The sequence below is a fragment of the Protomyctophum parallelum genome (assembly GCF_964188405.1).
Source record: "Protomyctophum parallelum genome assembly, chromosome: 17".
NCBI lineage: Eukaryota > Metazoa > Chordata > Actinopteri > Myctophiformes > Myctophidae > Protomyctophum > Protomyctophum parallelum.
Genome location: NC_139719.1, coordinates 31,281,043 through 31,289,513, shown reverse-complemented (window position 1 = coordinate 31,289,513; position 8,471 = coordinate 31,281,043). Strand labels below are relative to the sequence as shown.

The 8,471-nt window shown below is 42.4% G+C and overlaps 1 long non-coding RNA gene across 1 annotated transcript; it reads left to right on the top strand.

Annotated features, from left to right (window-relative positions):
• Positions 1-3,485, top strand: LOC310874470. Its single transcript, XR_014570572.1, has 3 exons — positions 1-333; positions 1,854-2,024; positions 3,099-3,485. It is a non-coding gene; the product is annotated as an uncharacterized lncRNA (long non-coding RNA).
• Positions 3,486-8,471: the final 4,986 nt, after the last annotated feature.

Here is an 8,471-nt window from a genome sequence, read left to right as displayed (position 1 = left end):
CTGCTTTCAAAACCATACAAGGAACAAAGCGCGGTCGTGGGTTTGCACTTTGCAGTTAGCTAGCTTAGCTTCACATTATTATAGCAGGTTTATCAGTTGCATGATTTGCATCCATTTTCAAAATGTCAAGCAACGACCCATTGCTTCTTCTAAAAGTGAATCTGATTATTTCGGACATTACCGCTCGGGTTAATACGAGTGCAGTAGAAATACTCGAGATAGTATCCAAGTATGAGGACGAACTTCGCCTGGCAAAAGAGGAGATCGAGCGACAACGCAAACTATTGGAGGCTGTTCCAAAACGACACAGCACAACACAAACACTGACATCAGGTAGGCTATCACACACTCACCCATGTAGATTGTGAGATCAGCCAAAAGTCATGTGGTTAATAGAAATGTTGTACAGTTTAGCCCCTTTCGAAACCCTCTGTTGCCTTTCCACCGCCGTCCAAAATTCAGAAAAGGGCACCGAAAAGGGCTATGTAGTGGTGTGGTCCAGAGCTAGAGTAGTACTATTATTATCCACACTTTGGAGTTGAGTTTGATTGATTGAAATATTTATTAACAGTTTGCAGAATTACAGTACCTTGTTCAATTCATCGAAACATTTAGAGACGTACAAATAGACACTTCTATATAGTCAAAGAACAGAACAGGAATTCATCATAAAGGAGGTAAAAAGGGAAAAGAAACGAACAAAAGATAAACAAACTGTCAACACAACCGGAAATCCTTGCCAGACACGCTCCAAAATAAAGAAAGAAACTGAAGTAGGCCAGGAATTCGGTGTATACAATGAGGGGAAAAAGGGGTGGGGGGGATTCAGATTTTACGGGGGCCAGTTTCGAATTGCAGCCTTCCGTAGGTGCCCTTTGAGAGCGGTTTTGAAGGAGTCAAGGGATTTGCATGTCTTAATGACTGTTGGTAGGGCGTTCCACATTTTGGTGGCATAGTTAACAAACACCGCAGAATGATAGACCGATCTATCGAGGTGGTCTAATTCTCGAATTTACCGAGCTAAACGGGCTTTTTGAGTGTATATATAAAGCACACAGACGCCATAGAGAAAGTTATGGTGGGCAGGGCACTGGGCATGCACCCACCACTTTACACAACCGAGTAGCCCCGCTGCCATCTGCTGGCATTTTCAAGTAATTACACGTTTTCAAGTAATGAATTACACGTCTGTCCCAAAGACTTGTTTTTGTTGTTAACTTATGTGCACCCTAAAATTAAGCCATAATTTCAATTTGCACACGATGTCAAAATCGAACGGGTGGAGTGAGCGCACAAGCTGCACCCCGTTGAGTGTGATGAATGAACCCTAACAATTTGATGAGTGTAACCCCTGACTCTCAGGCCAAACACGGGGCTCTGATGGCAATGTTTGGTTGGACAACCTGTGCAAATGGCTGACCACTGGGCTGTTTTGAGCATCTTTCAAACATTGGCTTCATGGGGAGACACAATTCACTCTAACCTCTGGAAAAGTTTTGATTGCTTATAGCTTGTATTACAAACACCTGGGGCGACTGTGGCTCAGGAGGTAGAGCAGGTCGACCCATGGGCGGTTCGAATCCCGGCTCCTCCTGTCTACATGTCGAAGTCAAATTGCACCCGATGTGCTGGTTCGTACCTTGCATGGCTTCCGCCGCAATCGGTGTATGAATGTGTGTGTGAATGGGTGAATGTAATGCACTATGTAAAGCGCCTTGGATAAAGGTGCTATATAAATGTACCATTTAACAATATATTCCATCTATTTGCACTTGTCTTTTCACTAAAGGACAATTATCTTGATTAAGTAAAGTCACTGGTTTAACCTTACCTTATCCCTCTTTTTCTTCTAGATGTACAATGTTCTGAGCTTCACCTCTCGGCGTCTCAGAGCAACAAATCCCGTGTCTGTTCTGAGATAGTGTATGAGGACCAACTTTGCCTGGCACAGGAGATCGAGCGACAACGCAAACTATTGGAGGCTGTTCCAAAACAACAAGGCACAACACAAACACTGACATCAGGTAGGCTATCGCACACTCACCCATGTAGGTTGTGAGATCAGCCAACAGCCATGTGGATTAATATAAATGTTGTACAACACTGCACTCCGACGCAGATCTGGTATTTCCACTCACTGTAGTGTTGTGGTGTTGATCTGTGGAGTAGTACTAGTAAACCCACACTTTGGCATTGAGTTGACCAAACAAACCACCTCGATAGATCCTTTGCGAATTTACTGGGCTAAGCAGGCTTTTTTTCATAGCACATGGACACGCCATAGAGTTATGGTGCACAGTGCACACCCACCACTTTACACAACCGAGTAGCCCCGCTGCCATCTGCTGACAATTTCAAGTATTTAAATGTCTGTCCCAAAGTCTTGTTTTTGTTGAGTTAACTTAGTATGTGCACTACTGCACTTGTCTTCCCCTGCACTCTCAAGTCCAATTCCTCAGTACTAGGCTCATTAATGGCAGCTGGCCAGGTAGACAACACAATCGCCGTAATTGTATTGCAGATTGCACCCCTGTGGGTTTTTTCTTGTACATTTAATGAGACTTTACACATACACGTTCATTGCAGTGGTGTCATGCTCTTAGAAGGCAGTACCACGCCGTGCTACCAAAAGAATATGTGATATGCACGCGCACGGAACGGTGCATGAACACTAGAACGCGATTTTCAGTGAATGGATAGGATTATTCATTAACTTGAAATTAAGCCATAATTTCAATTTGCAGATTTTGTACACGATGTCAAAATTGAATGAACGAATGGGTGGAGTGAGCGCACCAGCTGCACCCCGTTGAGTGTGAATGACAATATGATGATAACAATTTGATGAGCCCCTGACTCTCAGGCCAAACACAGGGCTCTGATGGCAATGTTTGGTTCGACAACCTGCGCAAATGGCTGACCATAATGTGGACGGTCTTGAGCATCTTTCAAACATTAAAATTGTTGATCCCCACATTTGTTGCTAATAGCTTATTACAAACCATCTATTTGTATTTTAGTCTTTTCACTAAAGGACAATTTTCTTTATTAAGTAAAGTCACTGGTTTAACCTTACCTTATCCCTCTTTTTCTTCTAGATGTACAATGTTCTGAGCTTCACCTCTCAGTATGTGAGCAGAAGATTCCTCCTAAACAGCTTCTCAGAGATGAAGAGGCGTCTCAGAGCAACAAATCCCAGTTAAGTGTCTGTTCTCTTACAAGCCGCCAGTTTGAAGAGCTCACATTCACGCTCAAGTCCCGAACGGGCAAGGAAGACGACCCCTACAGCTGCCATGGGGAGTATGGGGAGCCATTAGAGTCTCATGATTTTGTCTCCCAGACAGATTTAGTGCAGATAAAAGAAGAAGATGAACCCATGTCCATCCATGTGGGAGAAGAGGGTTTTCAATCTACCCTGGATGTCACTGAAGACCACACAGCGATTTCAGACTCGAGTCAAAGTTTCAAAATTGAAAATAAAACACTCTCTGTTCATCTCCAACGTATTCAGTGCAGTCCAAGCAGTCCAGACCAGCAGAGGAAAAATAAACTGCCGTCTCCACACCAGCATGTAATTACGAGTCATGAGAGCAGAGGTGATCAGGGTAGAAAACAATCTTTGCTAGACACAACTTGTCACACAAGAAGAAGATCAAAGCGAAAACCAGCATGTGACTCAAATGCTGACTTTCAAAAGCTTCTGAAGATTGAAAGTCGGTATCACATGAACAGTCATAACAGAGTTACTTGTCCAATCTGCCAAATAAATATTGGCAGTAGTGGCTTGAAAAGGCACATTCTTTCAATTCACACTGGGGAAAAACAATTCAGTTGCAATGTCTGTGAAAAGGCGTTCTCTCGCCGTGACCATTTAAAAAGTCACATGATTGGTCACACACGCAACAAACCAACACATACGTGTTCTACTTGTGGAAAACAGTTTGGCCTGAAGAGGGTGTTGCAACGACACCAGAAAATTCACACAAGAGAGAAATCCCTTTTGGAAAGACCCAAGAAAGTTCACACAGGAGAGAAATCCCTTTCGGAAAGACGCAAGAAAATTCACACAGGAGAGAAATCCCTTTCGGAAAGACGCAAGAAAATGAATGCAGGAGAGAAATCCCTTTCGGAAAGACGCAAGAAAATGAATGCAGGAGAGAAATCCCTTTCAGAAAGACACACGAAAATTAATACAGGAGAGAAATCCCTTTCAGAAAGACGCAAGAAAATTCATACAGGAGAGAAATCCCATCACTTCCCTATCAGTCGTAAAGGCTTTAACCATAGTTCCAATATGAATGCTTCAAAGATGAAGACTCAACCAACGTTCTGTCCAATCTGCCAAAAATATCTCTCCGGTCACTTTAAAAGGCATATGTTGGTTCACAGAAAAGAGAAACCATACAGTTGTGAGTTCTGTGGAAAACATTACAGGCGAAGTGACCATCTGAAAAAACACGTTTGTGAATAGGCACAATGTCATTTGTCTGTGAAAGAATGCATTAAAATTGTCCTTTGCAAGGACTTATGTCATGTGAGGTAAATTGAAAGTCATTTTCTTTATTTGTAAACATTTTACCAGAGGCGCAGCTAATTATTTTTTCCTTTAGAACTGATGTGACCGCAACCTGCATTTAGAAGGGCTGTGTGACACTGTTGGGTCAAACCTTCAGAGTAAGATATGTAACGCACATCCTCCTTTGGTGCTAAAACTGTATAGACAGTCAGCATAAAAAGAAGGGTTTGCAACTCACTTTAAGATGCTTTCGACCTCATGTTCTTTGTCAAGTAAACCTGCGGATTAGGTCTGCTCGCTCCCTAGGAGCTTTCAAGTCCTCTCTTAAAACTTTCTTTATTGTACTACAACTGTGTAATTTGTTGCCATTTTGTTGTCTCCACCAGGCCGAAGGCATGTGGGGAGAGTATGTTTTGCACTCCGTCCGTCCGTCCGTGTGTGTGTCCGTGACAGGCTAATCTCGGCCACCGTTAACCCGGTCGATGCCAAATTTTGCACACACACTCCCTGGATGCCAACGATGAACCTCTGCCCCAAACTTTCCAGAACGGCCTGTTATAGCGCCACCAAGAGGCCGCTTTGTGCAAAAACTTCACCGTTAACCCGGTCGATGCCAAATTTTGCACACACACTCCCTGGATGCCAACGATGAACCTCTGCCCCAAACTTTCCACAACGGCCTGTTATAGCGCCACCAAGAGGCCGCTTTGTGCAAAACAAGTTTTTGCACAGTACACCTACAGATTTTGTCCAAACATCACGCAAATTGGTACACAGTCTCTCTAGAGCCATTCAACGAAACGGGTCTTTCAGATTTATCACACTCCATCCTGATTGGTTAAGATTGGCTTCCAAAGTTCACAGGAGTGCTCAGTTTCAAACAAAATGCTGCAAATCATGAACACATCGCGTGATTTCAGTGAAATTGTGCACCCACATTCCCACTAGGCCGAGGACGAAATGCCACATGAACAATTTCAACTCAGCCTCAAGGTGGCGCTATAACTGGCCGAAAAGTGTTTTTACCTCTAACTGCACGGATCTGTGGATAACCTGGTGGAGACCTGTGCCCGGAAGGGCACTTTTTCTAGTTTGTGTTGTTATACCATGCTATTTCTGTCTTATTCTTCCTTTGATCCTGTACAACACTTTGGTTGACCCTTGGTCTTTGTAAATGTGTTTTATCAATAACGTTTGATTTGAAGTACCGGACGGTATATCATATACGTTGTATTCTTTCTGCCTGCCTGTCGCTGAATAAAACTTTGGAGCATCTTAAAGTGAGTTGCGAGCCCGGTTTCTTTACACTGTATGTTGGCCATTTTCACAATGTACTAGTTCCCTGAACACTCAATGCTTAAACATTGCAGCCTGCTACTATAGCGTCAATGATCCACTGCGTTATTACAGACTATGTACATAATTACCTTTTTAAATATTCATGATATAAAACACGTTTGATGGGTATTTATTTTGCGATTGGTATTGTAGTTGACCAGTTCAGTCCTCACCAGAAACCTTTGGATCCACAAATGCCCATTGAGAGGGAGAAGAATCTGTTGGGTGAACATTTATTTGGACGGGTGCTGGAATAGTTGTCTTATAAAGTATTTCTTTTACTGTTCTTTTGTATAGTTTCCTCAACTGAAAAAATATAGTGAAACAGTACTTTGAAAGCGGCATGTTGCTGGGGACTAGGTTGGCGGAGGGTGTGTAGAGCCCAGGATCACATTAGATAATTGACACAGCGGTGAAAAATGGTTTACAAAATCTTGGGATAAAAATTATAAAAAAAGAAAAGAAAGCTTAATGTTGTTTTATGCTGCTCCTTCTACACTAGGCCACATATACTAAATGGAGAAAAAGTTACATCATGGTGTGGCCTTTGCTCTAGCACAACACAATACTTTTGGACTCAACATTTAAACTCACCATTCACCCTGAGTACATGCTGGTGCTAAAAGTGAGGGTTTTATGGTTCAGAACACTGGGTGCAGATGACTAGGTTCAATGGGTGTCAATTCATCACTAAATACAGCAATGTAGGCTGGATGTTCCGGGGCCCACCACACGGTAACCCTGTCATTTCTCTACCATTTCGGACGCGGTGTGGCTCTTCAGAACTGGGCCGGCACCTTGGCTGCGTTCCTGCGGGTCTGGAAGTTCCGGTGACCCCCACACGGATGTGATTTTTACATCATTCATAGTTTTCAAGTAGACACTTCATCCTCTGGAACTCACTGACAGTTTTTGTACATTGCTCGGCTGATTTTATGACAATGTCTCTCAGCTTTATATCCTGCTCCGGTGTTGGGGTGACTCTGACTATGTCAATTATTAACAAAACCAGTCGCACAATGTGTCTCAGGTTTGCAGACAGGGTCGACAGGTCCGTGCTCACAGCAGACAGTTCAGTCACTCTCTCAAGCAGACGTTGCAGTTCTGCGGTGTCTGAGAGACTTGTCTCTGCCTGTGTCTTCACTCTGGAGGCATTTCTGTTTGACTCCTTGTACGCTTTTAATATTTCATCCAGGCTATTAGTTTGTGGTTTGACTATTGTCAGGAATTCTTCTCCCACTTCTTTCACAGTATTTGTGGATCCGCTCTCTTTCATTGTCTTATAGAGGGTTGTTGTCAAAACGACACCACCAATTGCTGCTGATAACCACAAGCTTAAACTGCCTGTCAGTGGAGCTGCAATTATTCCCACAATTACTAGGACTAACACTCGTCTTACTATTCTCCTAGCCTTGTCTTTGTTTTTTTGCATTTTATGAACTTCATTAACTGTTTCACAGAGCCTATGTGCAATAGCTTCCATTCTTACTTGCTTGGTATCAAAATGTTTTATATATGTTGCAGCATTTTCACGGACTAGATTGGATAAATCTGGTGGTAATAATTCCTTGCTGTATCGTCTCTTTGGTGTACCATGGTCCATCTTCTCTTAGGTCTATTTTCAAAAAAAGATGTCAGTCAACAGACACCTCTGTTGTCTTTGTATGTTGTGGCTCCGTTGTAAAAAGTTGAAACCTGAAAGTTGAAAACATTTATTAGGTTTAATAGCTCACTGAAGTCCAAGGTACGAGATGACATTTATTGTCCCCATGTGGGAATTATATTGGTCTAGGTGTGATAAAAGCTGGCCGTGCAAATACATTTATCTCCGTCTCTCTACAGTAGGCCGTTGTGACTGTTAATGGGTGACTAATCTCTCAAGACAGATTCTGCTAACAACAAATTAACATTTACTATACAAAATCTATTTAATGTTTTTTCACGTTGGATTGTTTTGCAGCTGTAAGACTAAAAGCAGTGTGATATGTCTATTATCATACATTAAGGCTACTTTTGTACTCTCCACAATTAAACTGATAATTCACATTACTACAGTACATCTGTACTGTACACTGGTCTTACCTCAGCATAACTGGGAAATGGTGAGGGTTTTGATGGTTCTCAGAATACTTTGTCATTGATGCAGCAGCAGAACACTGGTGACCTAAGGATATTAATGGACGTATAACTATTAAGTGCAATGCTATGAGGCCTCTCATTCATTTACAGTGATTGTGCACTTTGAAACATCTCTGCTCAAATTGGACCACAAAGTCTCTGGGTGTCAAACAATCAAATAAAGCTGTTTATAGATGGTCCCTATGTGGTCAGGGCACTAAGGCCCGGACACAGAACACCAGACTACGCCACTCTGGGAATTTCACCCAGAGAATATATGTACAATAGCCCACTGGGCAATGATAAGGAGAGGGAGCAGAGACGTGTAGTTCCAGTAAAAAAATGTATATCGTTTTATTATGTTGAATACAAAAGGGTTACTTAAAAGAGACTTTAATCATAAGGTCAATATCAAAAAGGAGTCTAAAATGACAATAGCCTACAATAGATAGGTACCAGGGGTGTCCTTACAGACAGGGGGAAGGCAGGGAGTTTTTGA